Source organism: Pagrus pagrus (genome assembly GCF_965226575.1).
Source record: "Pagrus pagrus genome assembly, chromosome: 21".
Lineage (NCBI taxonomy): Eukaryota > Metazoa > Chordata > Actinopteri > Spariformes > Sparidae > Pagrus > Pagrus pagrus.
Window position 1 is genome coordinate 2,804,730 of NC_140208.1, and position 18,191 is coordinate 2,822,920.

General features: G+C 44.0%; 1 protein-coding gene across 1 annotated transcript in view; it reads right to left on the minus strand.

Moving 5' to 3' along the window:
* rpl38 (ribosomal protein L38) overlaps positions 1-18,191 on the minus strand; it is a 362,866-nt gene that overhangs the window by 107,923 nt on the left and 236,752 nt on the right. The gene's annotated exons all lie outside the window — the stretch shown is intronic.

Sequence of the window (18,191 nt, forward strand, 5' to 3'; positions counted from 1 at the left end):
CGTTCAGCCAGTATAGGACCACGTTTGGGAGGAATTTCGAGTCAATCGGTCCAAAGACCTGGAAGCTATTGAAAAAATCGGCTCATGAAAAATGGCCCCTTTCACTAAAATATTCACCAAAAATACAAATTTCACCGGAATCCAATGGGGACTGCTGTGTCTCGTTCAGCCAGTATAGGACCACGTTTGGGAGGAATTTCGAGTCAATCGGTCCAAAGACCTGGAAGCTATTGAAAAAATCGGCTCATGAAAAATGGCCCCTTTCACTAAAATATTCACCAAAAATACAAATTTCACCGGAATCCAATGGGGACTGCTGTGTCTCGTTCAGCCAGTATAGGACCACGTTTGGGAGGAATTTCGAGTCAATCGGTCCAAAGACCTGGAAGCTATTGAAAAAATCGGCCGAGGTTTTCATGAAAAATGGCCCCCTTTCACTAAAATATTCACCAAAAATAAAAATTTCACCCGAATCCAATGGGGACTGCTGTGTCTCGTTCAGCCAGTATAGGACCACGTTTGGGAGGAATTTCGAGTCAATCGGTCCAAAGACCTGGAAGCTATTGAAAAAATCGGCTCATGAAAAATGGCCCCTTTCACTAAAATATTCACCAAAAATACAAATTTCACCCGAATCCAATGGGGACTGCTGTGTCTCGTTCAGCCAGTATAGGACCACGTTTGGGAGGAATTTCGAGTCAATCGGTCCAAAGACCTGGAAGCTATTGAAAAAATCGGCCGAGGTTTTCATGAAAAATGGCCCCCTTTCACTAAAATATTCACCAAAAATAAAAATTTCACCCGAATCCAATGGGGACTGCTGTGTCTCGTTCAGCCAGTATAGGACCACGTTTGGGAGGAATTTCGAGTCAATCGGTCCAAAGACCTGGAAGCTATTGAAAAAATCGGCCGAGGTTTTCATGAAAAATGGCCCCCTTTCACTAAAATATTCACCAAAAATACAAATTTCACCCGAATCCAATGGGGACTGCTGTGTCTCGTTCAGCCAGTATAGGACCACGCTTGGGAGGAATTTCGAGCCAATCGGTCCAAAGACCTGGAAGCTATTGAAAAAATCGGCTCATGAAAAATGGCCCCTTTCACTAAAATATTCACCAAAAATACAAATTTCACCCGAATCCAATGGGGACTGCTGTGTCTCGTTCAGCCAGTATAGGACCACGTTTGGGAGGAATTTCGAGTCAATCGGTCCAAAGACCTGGAAGCTATTGAAAAAATCGGCTCATGAAAAATGGCCCCTTTCACTAAAATATTCACCAAAAATACAAATTTCACCCGAATCCAATGGGGACTGCTGTGTCTCGTTCAGCCAGTATAGGACCACGTTTGGGAGGAATTTCGAGTCAATCGGTCCAAAGACCTGGAAGCTATTCAAAAAATCGGCCGAGGTTTTCATGAAAAATGGCCCCCTTTCACTAAAATATTCACCAAAAATAAAAATTTCACCCGAATCCAATGGGGACTGCTGTGTCTCGTTCAGCCAGTATAGGACCACGTTTGGGAGGAATTTCGAGTCAATCGGTCCAAAGACCTGGAAGCTATTGAAAAAATCGGCCGAGGTTTTCATGAAAAATGGCCCCCTTTCACTAAAATATTCACCAAAAATACAAATTTCACCCGAATCCAATGGGGACTGCTGTGTCTCGTTCAGCCAGTATAGGACCACGCTTGGGAGGAATTTCGAGTCAATCGGTCCAAAGACCTGGAAGCTATTGAAAAAATCGGCTCATGAAAAATGGCCCCTTTCACTAAAATATTCACCAAAAATACAAATTTCACCCGAATCCAATGGGGACTGCTGTGTCTCGTTCAGCCAGTATAGGACCACGTTTGGGAGGAATTTCGAGTCAATCGCTCCAAAGACCTGGAAGCTATTGAAAAAATCGGCTCATGAAAAATGGCCCCTTTCACTAAAATATTCACCAAAAATACAAATTTCACCCGAATCCAATGGGGACTGCTGTGTCTCGTTCAGCCAGTATAGGACCACGTTTGGGAGGAATTTCGAGTCAATCGGTCCAAAGACCTGGATGCTATTGAAAAAATCGGCCGAGGTTTTCATGAAAAATGGCCCCCTTTCACTAAAATATTCACCAAAAATACAAATTCCACCCGAAACCAATGGGGACTGCTGTGTCTCGTTCAGCCAGTATAGGACCACGTTTGGGAGGAATTTCGAGTCAATCGGTCCAAAGACCTGGAAGCTATTGAAAAAATCGGCCGAGGTTTTCATGAAAAATGGCCCCCTACACTAAAATATTCACCAAAAATACAAAGTTCACCCGAATCCAATGGGGACTGCTGTGTCTCGTTCAGCCAGTATAGGACCACGTTTGGGAGGAATTTCGAGTCAATCGGTCCAAAGACCTGGAAGCTATTGAAAAAATCGGCTCATGAAAAATGGCCCCTTTCACTAAAATATTCACCAAAAATACAAATTTCACCCGAATCCAATGGGGACTGCTGTGTCTCGTTCAGCCAGTATAGGACCACGTTTGGGAGGAATTTCGAGTCAATCGGTCCAAAGACCTGGAAGCTATTGAAAAAATCGGCCAAGGTTATCATGAAAAATGGCCCCCTTTCACTAAAATATTCACCAAAAATACAAATTTCACCCGAATCCAATGGGGACTGCTGTGTCTTGCTCAGCCAGTATAGGACCACGTTTGGGAGGAATTTCAAGTCAATCGGTCCAAAGACCTGGATGCTATTGAAAAAATCGGCCGAGGTTTTCATGAAAAATGGCCCCCTTTCACTAAAATATTCACCAAAAATACAAATTTCACCCGAATCCAATGGGGACTGCTGTGTCTCGTTCAGCCAGTATAGGACCACGTTTGGGAGGAATTTCGAGTCAATCGGTCCAAAGACCTGGAAGCTATTGAAAAAATCGGCTCATGAAAAATGGCCCCTTTCACTAAAATATTCACCAAAAATACAAATTTCACCCGAATCTAATGTGGACTGCTGTGTCTCGTTGAGCCAGTATAGGACCACGTTTGGGAGGAATTTCGAGTCAATCGGTCCAAAGACCTGGAAGCTATTGAAAAAATCGGCTCATGAAAAATGGCCCCTTTCACTAAAATATTCACCAAAAATACAAATTTCACCCGAATCCAATGGGGACTGCTGTGTCTCGTTCAGCCAGTATAGGACCACGTTTGGGAGGAATTTCGAGTCAATCGCTCCAAAGACCTGGAAGCTATTGAAAAAATCGACTCATGAAAAATGGCTCCTTTCACTAAAATATTCACCAAAAATACAAATTTCACCCGAATCCAATGGGGACTGCTGTGTCTTGCTCAGCCAGTATAGGACCACGTTTGGGAGGAATTTCGAGTCAATCGGTCCAAAGACCTGGAAGCTATTGAAAAAATCGGCCAAGGTTTTCATGAAAAATGGCCCCCTTTCACTAAAATATTCACCAAAAATACAAATTCCACCCGAATCCAATGGGGACTGCTGTGTCTCGTTCAGCCAGTATAAAGCAGCAAACAACAGCTGAACCAAAGATGCCGGCAGACCGAAACAAGGTGACGAGACACGACGGCTCATAAATCATAATACGAGTTAACGGGTTGAATTTGTTTCATCAAGTTGGCAAAAAGAAGCATCTGATTTCAGAAGAAGTATTTTCCAGACGGTTGCTTTACCTCTTAGATGATTTGTAAATTGTCGCCTCCTGGACTACGCTGAGATATTCATTGCTGTTTTTATTGCTTTTACAGCATCTTATAAATCACAGCCCCAGACATATCTTCTTTTCATTTTCACAAAGTATGAATATCAAGCAGGAAATAAACAACACTTGAGAAATCCACCCCTGAGACAATCAAGCTTTTTTTATTTATACTTTTTTTCTTTTGGTCAAAATTGTTGGATTGTAATGCTGAGCTGCATTATTACATACAATTACCAATTACTGTAAGTCTGACAAACTTTTCTTGTGTTTCCTGTGATGGGTTATTACATAAGTGTAGCAACATTGAGCTAATTGATTTGTGCACAAAAATGAATGGAAATCGATGGACGCCTGGAGCGGTGCGAGGAAAACATTACGAAACCAACGATCCCACGATCGCGCCCACTTCACTCTCTGAATTTCTCTCTCAAAGTCTATTTTTTCATCCTACCGTCAGCTACTTCCAGACCAAACGCACGGGGAGGAGAGACCAAAGTATACGCCATTATCCTTGATTTGTTCGATTGATTGCATCTTGACCTTATCTGTGATTGCAGACTTTTTCGTCACGCCTTTAAGCGTGGCCTTTCGGAAACAGTAAGAAATGCTTTTGCTTTTAGACGTGACTGGGCGACACGTTGCACAAACTATTTCATTTTTAAGTGCTCCCTGCAGTGCTCGGGAGTCTGTACCTCACGCTCAAGATTAAACTGATGTGATTCATAATTTCTTCCCACTGATTTACATGCCAGCAGCATAAAAACAGAATCTTTTGGATTTTTGCCACCTCCAAGGAAATGCTGGTTTCAATTACTGCCATTTAAATTGCACAGTAACCCAACGTCGCTCTTCTTCACCTCAACCTTCAGCTGAAGAAAATCACATCCCCCAAAAAATTGCCTCCGGATCACACTATCTCATCAGCTTTGTAAAAAGTTGATTACAAAATGTTTAGACTGCATATTTCCTTCATTATTCCTCGACAGACATGGAAGTGAATCTCACAGGTTCATTTCAACGCTATCGTCTCGGTAAACAAACGTTTGTCGTGATAGGTGATCCGTCCCTGAAGGTGAGGACGGGGGGAAATATTCTGAACACATAGAAAGTGGCTGAATTCTGAGTTGTTGAATTTTGCTTTTTATTCACAGTGCTCACCCTCTGCATAATGTGCATTTCTAATGAAGGTGTACCGAGACCCACACGTCTGGCTGTGATCAGAGAACAAAACCTTCGGGGAACAACAGCTGACAGTGAGAGAATGAAAAACAATGTTTGGAGTCACATTCAGACTCGGAGATGCATATAGATCACAGCTGAGAGAGAAACAACAACAACACCACCACCACCACCTCAGTCTATCTCTAATCTGTGTCTGTAGTTGCACTTCATGCTCAAGATTCACATAAACCTGGCCGGCATCCATCTCAATATGGCTGCAGTTTATCTTAAACTGTGACCAAGGGACCAGGAAGAGCAATTACCACCCTCCCCCCTCCCCTCACGACCACCTGTGTATCCTGCCAACATGCAGGTGGCAAAGTAGTGTGTGCCTGATGGTGAGTTCACAGTCAGATGCAGTGTGAGTGTGTGTCTGTGTGGGAGTCACATAAATTTGCTCCCTCGTCGGACCAGTTGCTGTTACCTTCCCCGCCCTGACAGCTCCATAGATTAAGCCTTGAGAGGGAAAAAAAGGGGCTATTTAGTATTCAACGTGACACGTCCACGCTGCCTAGTTGCTCGGGTGCCACCAAAACCGAGAAAATGTGTTCGAGCTTTAAGCAAATAACCTCTGTGGGTAAAGTTTTAACATATATTTTTGCATAAAACAGGTCATTTGGAAGTTGCATGAAAAGAGAAATGATGTTATTTAACTGGGACGTCCAATGTAATGCTTTTCAAATTATATGTTTTAAGGTTCTCATTCAAGGTCATCAAGTAGCTACTGACTCAAACCCCTCGGACTTTCCCTGCAAAAAAGAAAATCTCTACAAGCCCTCCTGCAAGAAAGCCTTTCTAACATGTTGTTAAAGCAACATTATGTAACTAAAATAACCTCCTTCCTTGTCTCATATTGCTGCGAGTGACTTATTTTAAAGGTGCAGTATGTAACAATTGCTGTTGAATTCATACCCCAGAAACAAACAGGGGGCAGCATCTCACCAGAATAACCTCTAACTGCTGCTACCTGTAGCTGCCATTAGCCATGCAGCTAGCGTACCTGTCACAGATACTATACTCTAACATTTTCAGTCTTTGCCGTAAAATCAAAACTTGTATTTTCACACATTCTGTAATTTAGTTAGTTAAGTTTTAAAGCTAAACTTCTTTCATTGTACACCTTTAAAGCTCTGATAAAGGGAACAATCTGCTTCTGTATGACACCAGGACGAGACAAATGTTTAATATTTGACAGCACCGACCTTCGAGGGATCAGAAGAGTCCAAAATGGAGGGAAACCTATTAATCAATCCAACGGCAAAATGCGATATGACTAGTGCTAGCGTTTTCGAAGTGGTTAGCTTGCTAGCTGCACCCACTTGCATCACGACCGAGACTGAATCCTTTTTCACAAGGTTGCATAACTCTAACTGTAATGTTGAATCTCTGCTTTATATTCTCTTAACATCAAGAGGTTCAACATTAATTGAAGTTCTTTTCTACTTTTTCAAGATAAATAAGAATTTTTCCTTGACCGTGTGTTCGAAAGTGGTCTGCGACCTTTTAATTATGAGTGAGTACTTTAAGATGGAGTCTGTGGAGAGCAGCTTCTTTTCTTTCCCTCTTAGTTTTAGTAGAGACGCACTCGATGACCTCCCATCAACCTACGCACCCTTCATACGCACTTGTCTGCTCTCGATGAAAGATAAAAAGCAGCCACAGGAAGGTCGTAACATAGTTTTAATTTGACTTCTTATGTGAACATGAAACACACACAGCTCGGTGTATAAATAATATTTCAAATGAACAGGTTCAGGTGTGGTTAGTGGGAAACAAAGACATTTTTTATCAGAGGTGCTGTCAAAGATGTTTTTCTCATGTGGTTCATACCACTGGATTAAAGAGGAGGGTGGAGATTAACGTACATGTTAACTCATGTGAAAGCAAAGTTTAATGCTTTCAGACTTAATGCTGAGAAGATCATAATGTGAAATGCTTTGCAGAAAGGAAACTATGAGCCATCTTTGGTGTTAAGGCGAGGGTACGTTCAGCAGAGGACACATTGTTTCTTGCATGTAGATGGCAAAAGAGCCACTCGTCCTCGCCGAGGTCAAGCAGCTCTTACGTCGATATAATTTGTATTTATGAGAAGGTGTTTTTCTATGAAACTGCAATGACTGTTTTCAGAGATTGTGATGTAAACAGAAGGAGAATGGGGGAGCTTTGCTGTTATGTTATGCTAACGTGTTATTCACTTATGGATTTGCAGCTTCTGTGTCTGATAACAGAAACACATAACGACTGAATCCACTGTTGCAGGCTGCAGATCAATCAGTGTGCTCCTGTTTGACCCGAGGTACGAAAAGCCGTATACGACTGCAAAATGTATAGCGAGACGTTCCTTCAATATTAATCTACTTTACATTTACATGTTTTGATGCTTACACTACTTTTGTTAGGCGCCTGTAACCTGCGCTGCCTGTTGATGGTTATTTCTCACTATTTTTAGAGCGGACATCGGCTCATCTGGATCAATATTATCACTGTCAGCCTTTCCTGCCGTCACGTCTCGTTGGACTTCCACATGTAGCATCTCACTCTGTTTTAAGATTTTCTACTTTTACTGGTACTCATTTTGATCTTAGGGGGTTGCAAGAAGCTGTTACCGAAATTCATTTCTTTCCGCTCTCGCTTCATCAAATGTGCCTTAACGCTGGTTGCCACCCGCCATAAACTGGAAAGAGTAGGTAGTTAGCGATTAACACAGTGTGTGGCTGCTACTCACTGATTTATTACTACTGTGCAAAATCACGTTGGAGCCGACAGACGAGAACAAAGACCCACATCTGGAAAGAGTTTGCTCGCCGGTGAGCGTTTTTTGGATTTCGACTGCTGATCACAAAACATACAATACACAAAGGTAAAGCAGTTATGTCGTTATCATGAAAACTTTTGGCCACAATAATCGTCTGATATCGTGACAGCCCTACTTGGAACGTGTTTAACGCTGTGAAACAGCATATTTTTTAACCCAAACCAAGTATTTTTCTGGCGTGTGTGTGTTTTTGTCGAGTAAACGTGACCAAACTGTGAAAGAAAATAGAACATAAAATGGGAAAAAGTAAGTGAAATTGGTGCAAAAATACAAAATGAACATTATAACAATATGTGACAAACTGGATACAAACTACGGTCTCCTGAGTGTGAGTCCTTTAGTGACAGCTCGGTCCAAGAAACATGAACATGGCATTATCAGATAAACCATACATGTTTATATACAAAACAAGCTGTCACAATATGACACTTCCACTCCTGTGCCTTTGCTAACTGCTCGTACTGTAAAAAGTTACATACATATGAGCATGAAATACAGAATACACAACTAAAACCTCGACAATTTGATATTTAAGGGACTCGCTTGCTGCATATTTTGTATTCTATCGGCACGTTACTGCATCCCGCATCCACTTCACGTCTTAAACACTAGCTTGGTTACGTGACGAGTCGGGTCGACTTTGCCACGGCGAGGCCGAAGTAAAAACAACGTGCCTCTGTTGTAAATGCAACTAAAGCACATTTATCTCTCTCTGCTCTCTTTGTCTCTGCCTGTATCTCTTTAACTTTTTTTTTGAGCGTGGTTAGTTTCATATCGTCCTGTGTGTCTGGAAACTCATCTACTGTGAACAATGAGGCCTGGGACAAAGCACAGAAGGGTAAGCAGGCAGGTTTTGCGCTGTATGTGTGTGAATCGGTGTGTGTGTGTGTTTGTGTGGGTGTACCAATATGTGCAGATGGTGTGTATTTGTGTGTGTGTAAGGTGGTAAATTGTGACATTTTTTTTTTTCCTCTCTCTCTTCAGAAAGGCAGAGCAGCAGCAGCAGCAGCAGCAGCAGCTCTCATCAGAGGCTTGTATATGTGGCAGCGTAATGGGGTCACAGTCGATGTGCAGGACAGGCAGCGGCTCTATTTCACAGGCTGAGAGATGGGAATGTGCAAGACGGCAGCAGAAGGGTCTGAATAATGAATTCCCTCTCTCTGACCTGTCTGCTTTGTACCCCTCCTCCTCCTCCTTTCCACAAAACTTGGATATTAAAAGATGTCGTTGGCCCTGCAGTGTCACAGCAGAGCCAGTGGTCGCGATACAGGCAAGAGGTGTGCAGACGCAGACAAAGACTGACACACTGATATGATAAGCCGAGTGTTTTTTTTTTTTTTTACGGGCGTCCGCTTGCCAAACACGCCCAGCTATGATTTGTGCAATTACGCTTGTTTTCTTTTTTTTTCCAGATGGGGAATGACAGGACGGGGCCTTGTTTGCAGAGGACAACGTGTGGGAGGGAAAAACTCCGGAGAATAGTTTGGACGCGAGCCCGAGAGAGACGGAGAGGAAGCCGTCTGTGTCGACCAGCTGAGTCCACACGGTGACAAACTCTGCTCAGGTGACAACCGAGCAGCGTTACGAAGCAGATTAGATACAGAAACACTGCTCGCCAACCTTGAGCTCTCACCTGAGGGGGGTACTGACACTCGGCGCCGAGCCCTGCTGCGATTTACTAGAAGCACTGGATTTGTGTTGGGAGGTGACGGAGCCGTGGCAAACACATTTGTCGTTAAGTGGGCATGAATTAATAATTCTACACGAGCTTACGAGGGTGAAAACAAATTAGGTCTTGAAAACAAAAATATGGAGGCACATTATTTTAATTAAAGTGTTTGCCTAATGATGATAACAACATCCACGAGTCCTGTAGCCTGCAGGTTTCCACCGAGCCCGTCTGAAGAGGAGATACGAGCGTCTGCTCGCTCTTTCTGTTTCATCATCCTGTTTCATTAGGACTTAGATAACCGCTGCATGCAGACAAGTGTGGTGGTTTTTTTTGCATTTGAGTGATAAGGAGGGCCAAGGAGGACAGGGACGGGAGAGGAAAGTGACTTTAAGGCTGTGCCACATCATTAGTCTGGCAGCCGGGCTCACTAGGTAGAGCACGGCTGGCACCCTACATTATTAACTGACACAGCGAGACACTGGTGGCGGGTTGGTGTGAACAGGACAGACACTTCAGTACATCACTTCCCATCACTGTACTACAAGGTGACTAGAGGCAGCACAGCCTGATTACCTATTCAAAGCCGAGACGCTGCAGAGACACAACACGTACCGACGTGGTCCTTCGCTTCGCTTGTTCGGCCTGTTTTCCCTCTGCTTGTTTTCCTTTTGTTATGACACACCAGCGGCCCCTGTAGATGGCGCATGGCCACGGACACAAGTGCTCCTCTTCTCTGACAGAACAAATTAAGCCGAGATGACAGACGAAAAGGCCAAACGCTTTTCCAGAGCAGCACAACAGAAAGTGCTGTTAATGAAAGTCCCTTGTTGTGAAAATGGGGTTTTCACAGGAAGTGGCAAACAGAAAACCTGCCATGAATATGCAACGCCTCATTCAGCCAAAGCTTACTTAGCATACTAACAGGAGGGAGGACGGCTCGATAAGGGTAAATGTTTTTTTTGGGAAGTTGACTGTACGACGGCAGCCTTTCAAGTTTTAAAGACAGGGTGTAATGTGGATTTGCTGCCTCATCCATGAACCGATGAGAGGTGAGGGGAGAGGTTTTTTGCGGAGTGTATTAACCAGCTACTTAAAACGAGAACCGTAATTAAAAGGATGACAGCTTTATTAACACATGCACGAAGAGTGGAGGACTTGATTAGCAGAGAGGAGAAGATTTATAGTCCTGTGTGTGTGTGTGTGTGTGTGTGTGTGTGTGTGTGTGTGGGCCGCCCTGCTCTTTGTAAAATGTGCCACACTGGAAGTATTTTTCTCAGGACACATCGTCGGTATCTGTCAACAACTGTTCTGGTATTTTCTGCCCGTCTTCCACAAAAACAAAAAAATAAAAAAACTTTCCTTGTTTATAGGATTGACGGAGCAGCGAGTGGGTGGCCGGAGGTATTTCATTACTGCGCTGGAGCTTGAAAAAAAAGTGTTACGGGGTGACAGAAACCGTTTATAAGACCTTGTTTACTCTTTCCCTTTCGACTTTCTACCCACCGAGAGACAGACGGCATCTGGCGTAAAGCGACACTCACGACTTAGTTTTTTTTTCTTCCTTCCCTTCAACGGTGGCAGGGCCTAATCCATGTAATTCACTGTGAAATCTGATTTGTGGTGACAATACCAAACTGAGATAAGATAGTATTGTAATTGTCTTGTGCTGACAGTCAGGGCAGATTGAGGCAAAACACACACACACACACACCTGCAGAATTAATTATGGCTGCTGTGGGTCTGCGAATGAGACGACGGCGTGAGACTGGTTTCCAGGTAGCAACCGTTCTGACATCACTGCAAGTGTGAAAGTGCATTTTGAGCGAAGAAGACCTGAATGACAAGTGTTAATACGTGTTCAAACCTGCTAACGCAAACAAATACAGTTTATGTGTACATCGTGAGAAAGCTTCGATTCTCCTGAATCTATTCAGGTGAACCATTTCAAGATAAAACCACATCAAAAATCAACAAACGAGCTAACAAATTAGCATGTATGAAGTTTTCCCAAATGTCCAGTAGATCCATTCCAGTCCCAGACACAGTATTTAATGATTACATGGTGACTAAATGGCAAAAAAACTGTGATTGCGACGCTTTATCAGGCTGTTACCTGTCAAAAAATGCTGCCACCGGCGATCCTGAGATGGAAGCCAGGTGCTGCTAAGCCCGCCCCAGAGCCCACAACAGCCAATGAGTGATCGTGTAGACAAGTGACCCACTCTGAGCCACTTACTGTACTCACCAGCCTTCAGATGACTGATGCACCATGTAGCCAATGAGATTTCAGATCCAGTAATATATAGTTTATTAGAGTTTGTAAAGCCATAAACTTATAAACAATAAAATTCAAAAGTTCATGTAGTTTTTATGTATTTTGCTCTTTAATAGGCTGTTTTTCCACCTACACACTTTGTGACTACTTTATATGCACAAAGTTAGACCTATAATGAGTTTCTGCCTCTGTTAGTCTCAGATGGAGGTATTTTGAGGCCATTAGATGCCATTTGTTTTCCAGGTGCCTGGATGTTTCCACAGAAAAACAAGTGTTAAGTGTCCATTTTGTGGACAGTGGTACCGGTTTTAAATTACAGCACTTACAGAGCTTCTGACGGCTTGAAGAAGAAAAACTAAACATGCCTGGACTCCAAATGGTTCAACATCAGCTTTGACTTTACTTATTACTTATATTTACTTTATTAAAGGTGCACTATGTAGTTTTGAAAAAAAGAAATTCAGCAACTCAGCAATATTAATAAGGTAATTCGTTACTGATGCTGTTCTCAGAGGAAAATAAGGTCGATGTTTGAAGCTGGAAAGGTAAAAACAAAGATGACATCTGTTTATTTAGTTTGTCTGAGCATGAAAATCTATCACGTTTCCCAAAAACGAAATAGAGCACCATTTAACAACTACATTATATCAACCCGAGTGCATGAAAGGCAGTCAGAAGCACTAAAGTGTTAACTTGGCTTGTAAAACCCTTTAACTGTGGAGGATCAATAGATGCAAATCAACAACGTTAGCCTCGGTTTTCCGAAGGCAGTGTCTGAGCCCGGCCTGCCAGCCTCCATCAGCGTATCTTTCCGAGGCTCCAGAATCGAAGGCACAAAGGAGTCCGACAGCTACTTTGAGTTCCCTCCTCTCATTAATGTCTAAATTGTATGGCTGATGGGCAGGGGTGTGTGGAGCTTGGCAGGGCCCGGCTCCGTGGGACTCCACCAGCATCACTCGGACAGATGGCGGGAGGAAGCAGCTGTGACTAAGGGATATACAGAGGAGCCGGAGAGCTCGCTGCAGCCACAGCGCTGTGGCATTGACACAACCTCAAGATGGGGAAGTAAGTAAGACGGTAAACAACATAGAGTTTGCCTTGTAGCCTCGCTCGACTAGGCGACAAGCTGCTGTCTGCATCCGTGATGTGGAGCAAAGACTCTCACAGACACGACTTCAATCGCTGCCCTTTCTTCCCCAATTCAGTCGAGACTTCAGAGCCCCCCAAACTAATCCAATAACCTCCCTCCCCCCAAAAAAACACCTTAACTAGCTTCCTCTGATGTCTCCGAGCACCAAAAAAATATCGCCCGGGAAAACTTTAGGGGCTCTTTCCTCATCCTGGTTGATGTGCTGTTTGGCAGGAGGGATGCATAAGAATGAGCAGTTAGCAGCGTTCGGAGTCCAACTGGGGGGCCTAGCTTGAGAAATGAGCTGGCATTTGCAGATAGGCAGGCACAGACTGATGGAGTCACTCTGAGGGGTTCAGAGGGAAATTTCCATCGCTTCTTCTTGGGGGGGGTAAATCAGGCTGTATGGTGAAAAGGGGGCGAGAGCACTGAGGCACGAGGCAGCCGTCTGAGCCCGGGACTTCTGCTGAGCGCAACATTAGCACGTGCCAACACGTCTGGGCCGGCATGTGAGTTTGTTATCCGTTGCCCTCACTTTACTTCTCGTTTGACTTTGGATCATATCGAAGGCGAGACGAAACTTTCTCAGGATAAAAAACACGCCGCTCGTCTGTTTATCTTCAGGTATTCTGTTTGATTCTGGAGATGAGACGCATTTGCAGCTATTAACGCTTAAACAGAAGGCAAAACAGAACTAAGCCACATGTCCTCCGACGCTCTCTCCGACACATATCGCTTCCTTTTTTTAATTTCATTTCCTTTCTCTTCAGTCAGAAGCGCAGCAGATGTTCCCCTCGACAAAATATTTGAAGATCTTCTGGACAGCGCGAGTTGTTCTGCTTGGAGAACAGACATTTCTAATCAAGCGTGCTTTCCAGAAAATGAAGGGGTAAACTGAAAAAAGACTAAACAACACAGAGGCCAGCGAGCATGTGACAGTGCGTAAGCATTTCTGTATGCATGGATGTGTGTTTCCTGTGTGTTTGTGTGTGCATACGCCTGCCTGGGAGAATCTCATTTACAGTCCACAGGGTCACTTATTGACTGAATCAAACCCCCCTGACAGGGCCCAGACCGAATGGAAGCTTAACAAGATTACTGTTATATATAGCAGCGGTAATGGGAACCTCTCTGGAGATTCTGGCGCTGCTGATTTGTGTGCCGCTACCCAGATTTGAGCAGAAAACGCCTCACATTCAGCTCACAACCTCTCTCTCTCTCTCCACCGGGAAACTCCTGATGCATTACGGGCTGCAACGGATCAATCAATCTACCTACTCCCAGCACTCCCATGTCTCCACCTGCTGCCTCGCCAGGACGGCGATTCCTCAGAGGGGCCGCGCCCGAGGCTGCACTGTCTGTGAGCCGGTGCATGCTTGTCCACCTCCAGCTCCAGTTAGAGAAATCACTGCCGGAAAAGAGGCATCTCTCTGCTGTCCCCCCTATTGTGCATACATTCGCCGACTGAATCCAATCGTGCAGCAGATTGTCGCTCTCCAGCGTGCCGCCAGTCACGTCAGTTTAAGGCGGAGGAGCTAAAGATCGAAGGAGGTGGGAGAGAGGAGGTTGGTATTAGAGAATGTGGCGCCGCCACACTTGTTTTGATTAATGGACCTCTCTCTGCCTGTGAGTGACGAATTATCAGAAGGCCGGATGGCTCGTTCATCACTGTCAGACGAGCCCCCGCTAGCGTGGCGTCTCCAGTCCACCAGCCGGCCCCCGCTACCATCTCGCCCTTATCGCTCCCACCTGGTGCTGTTAGATTTGCAGGAGAAGAAGAGGAAGGAAGAAGGGGAAGGCCTGAGGGAGCACGGCTGAGACGCTCGGTGGCGACGGCGTTCACTCATCTTCCTGGCAGTCATTACAGGAACGGACGCCACACTTATCCCGAGATTTACTGTATGTTTACGCAGATAAAACTGACGGCAGATGCCTACGAGCAGCCACCGAACCATTATCACATGATTGAAGTTAATTTGGCGGAAGCGAAAGGAGGCGGAGGAGGTGATAAGAGTCTCCGTGTTGAACAATTGAATGGCAGATTGTGGGAATTTTTGTTTTGTATCTCAGCCCACGGCTCTGCTTGGCCTCTAATTAAGCAGGTAGAGAGCGCTTTAGCAACGGGAATCTTATCTCTTTGCGTTTGCCAGGCGACAGAGATAGAGTTCGGGAGCATAAACACTAATTAATTACCAAGAGTGTACTTTAATCTGAGAAGGCTTCTCTGCTGGTGCCTGTTGTGACGGGCATTACAGAGATACAGAGACAGGAGCTACACACAAAACACACGCAAACACACTCACAGCGCAGAAAATAAGCAAAACTCTCATTTCCATTTTTACGCTCCGTCTCCTTTTTCATATTCTCTCTCTGGCTCGTGCACCCAGTCCCACCTGGACAGCAGAGGGAAGGTAAGGTAGTTGTTTTTCAAGCGAGGTACTATCCCTTTGACACCGCCGGCCTGACCGAGCCGAGCCGGTGATGGATGGGAAGTGGACAGCTGTCGACAGGCAGGGAGGACGGCGGCCGCGGCGAGCGCCCCGACGGAGACGCACCTAATTCCCAGGTCTTATTTTGTCAATAAACAGCAGCCAGTGGCACTCAATTAGAGGGCTTTATTGACTATGCTGCCTGGCCCGTGTCAGATGTCAGCCGGCGACACAGCCTGATGTCCGACAGTGACACTTTCTCTGAGATTACAGAAAATAGAAAAATCAAAAGAACATTGCAGAGGCAGGGGAAAATAAATAAAAGGAGGCGACGCAGAGGGGGGATTAGGCGAGAAAATACAGAGACGCGGTGAGATTAGGAGCGATAAAAAGTGGACGAGCGAGGGGCCACGATGGTCCTCACAGCGTTGGGTTTTTTTCAAGTGCTCAGGTCATCACGTGGATGTTAGCTTAAGCAAAATGTAAAAAATACCAAATATCAGACATGACAAATAGCAGCAGTAATTGGCAGGTTTCACTTTGTTGTCTTTCATGTTTTTTTCGCGCCTCCAGACAAGTCAGGATAAGAAAAATATCCTCCTTCCCATCTCTTTCTTGAGAGTGAACAAATCCTCTAACCGGTGTTTGTTTTCAGTCGTCTCCTCCTGCAGTATGTTGTCTTTTGTTTTCACTTCAAACGCCAGTGCATCATCTGTTTTTCTCCTGGAGAGGCAGAAACAAACACAACCACCCAGCTTAGCCGGCTTTTCCAAAGTAATTGGTTTAGAGTCATTCCTTGAAGTGGAGCATTTTTTATTTTTTTTTGACACGGTGATGCTTATTTTTTCCTCTCCGGTCTTTTAAAAAATTTAAAGGAAAAAGGCAATTTTCTTACCTAAAGATTCACATACCGTTAACGCAGGAACCCAAAACCTCTGTGGATTTTTGAGCAGACGAGAACACACAGAACCTTTTTTGACTCGCTGGTGTTGATCAGAGTTTGTTTGTTTCAGAAAACTTTGAGCATTTCGTTGCATTAATTCTCACAAGCTCTGTCACAACAATGAGATGCATTAAAAAGGTCTGACGTTTGTGTTTACGAGCATGAAATATCTTTCTGTTTATCCAGTAATATTATTACTTATGAATACTGGAAGAGAAATAACAGTACAGGAATCTGAGGACTGTTTCTGTTTTGAAAAAGGAAAGGTAAAGAAAGTCTGATGTAGCCGACTGAAAATAAAAGTTATGGACGTACACGACATGTAACAGAAGGAACGAGATCCTGAATCTCTCCTCTGTACGGTAGCCGTGTTATTTTGCAAAAAGATAACAGGTTTGTTGCTAATGAGGTTGACATTTTAAGCTTCCCATTAAAAGAGGAGGAAAAAAGACCAAAAGAAAAACATGTCACGCGTGGGCTGAGAATATACTGTAATTTCCAAAATAAATTGAGATTTACTGTCTCAAAGTCTCTATATGTTTTTTTTTTTAAATAGACTGCATCAGTGTATATGTGGTGGATTGTTATGATCTTTTTAACATTTTAAAAAGGCGTAGACAGTTTTATGAGCCAACGTATGGCTTCATTTGAGTCGTAATATAATGCTTAAATTATTTAAGTTTCCATTAAATGGCTTGTAAAGTGCTATTTGCTTCGGTACGGTTGTGTGTTTCGCTCCAGCTTTGGACGACTTGGCGCTGATATCGATGCTGTTTACAGGAGCCAAAAGCACTAAATGTGTTAAGCAGTGGTCCATCAACTCTGCCCAGACTGACACCTCCCAGTGAGCTTGATGACGAGGGAATACAGTAACGAGGTGGTTTTTCTTGTCCAGGTTTTTGGCTATACTGGCGTACAGGTGAGATATAGAGCAAGACACGTGTGATCAAAACACTTGAACATCGATCATGACTTCATGGGGACTTCAAGCTGAGTTCAGCTTTGTGGCTGATGGTGCTCGATTGACTGGCTGCCACTGATCTGGACACGATCAGGAAACAAAGTGGTTCAATCCAAAATAAATTCATCAAATTCCTACAAAACTGGTTGAAACACACGAGGCACCTCAGGTTCTGGGGACCTGTGACAGCTGCCCAGTTAGTCTTCTTGCACTTTTTTGTGCAGTAACCCTTTCAGAAAGAAACCACGGAGAAAGTGCCAGCTGGGGCTCTGACCTTGAAATGATCACTTCTAACTTGCACAAAAATGAGATATTTGCATTGGAGCATTGAGCCCAACTTTCTGGTTCTGATCCTGGTTTATATAACTGTGTGGAGAGCTGTTATAAAATCTAATACTAGCAAAAACAGATCTGTTATCCTTTTTGGTTTGGCTGGATAAAAGTGTTAACCTTTTGGATGCAGCTGTAAGCCCTCCCCAACCCTCCACCACCTCCAGACCTAAATTGATCACGGTAGGAGAAGCGTGATGAACTGCACCTCGCAATCCAACGAACCACCGTGAGCTGAATCAAGTCCAACGGTTTGATCAGAAGCTGAGCATTATCCGCCCTCTGCTGTATTCCTTCAGCCAACACCTTGTGCCAAAATCTAGATATTTAATTTGTCATTAAAGTAACAATTGTATTGTTTTTTTTTATTTTAAAAAACGCATCAATCACGATGAATGATGTTGAAGAGATAAAAGCCTGATGAGGTGTCCCAAAAATAATGGATGCTGGAGAGGCGGCACCACTCCACTTCATCATTCCCTCCACTGAGTTCATTATTTTTTCATGTTGAGACTCGGGACACTGCACTTCTTGTGCTGATTTAATTGCCACTTGCAAAAAACTTGAGATCTTTTCAGTAACTTCATGGGTTCGGCCTTTATTATCACTTGCTGAGTTTTACTTTGAATTCAACCCAGCCCTGCTGCTACAGTTAATTGAACTACACAGGCTCATATAGATTGTTCTGGAAACTGTCGACTGGAACCAGAAGA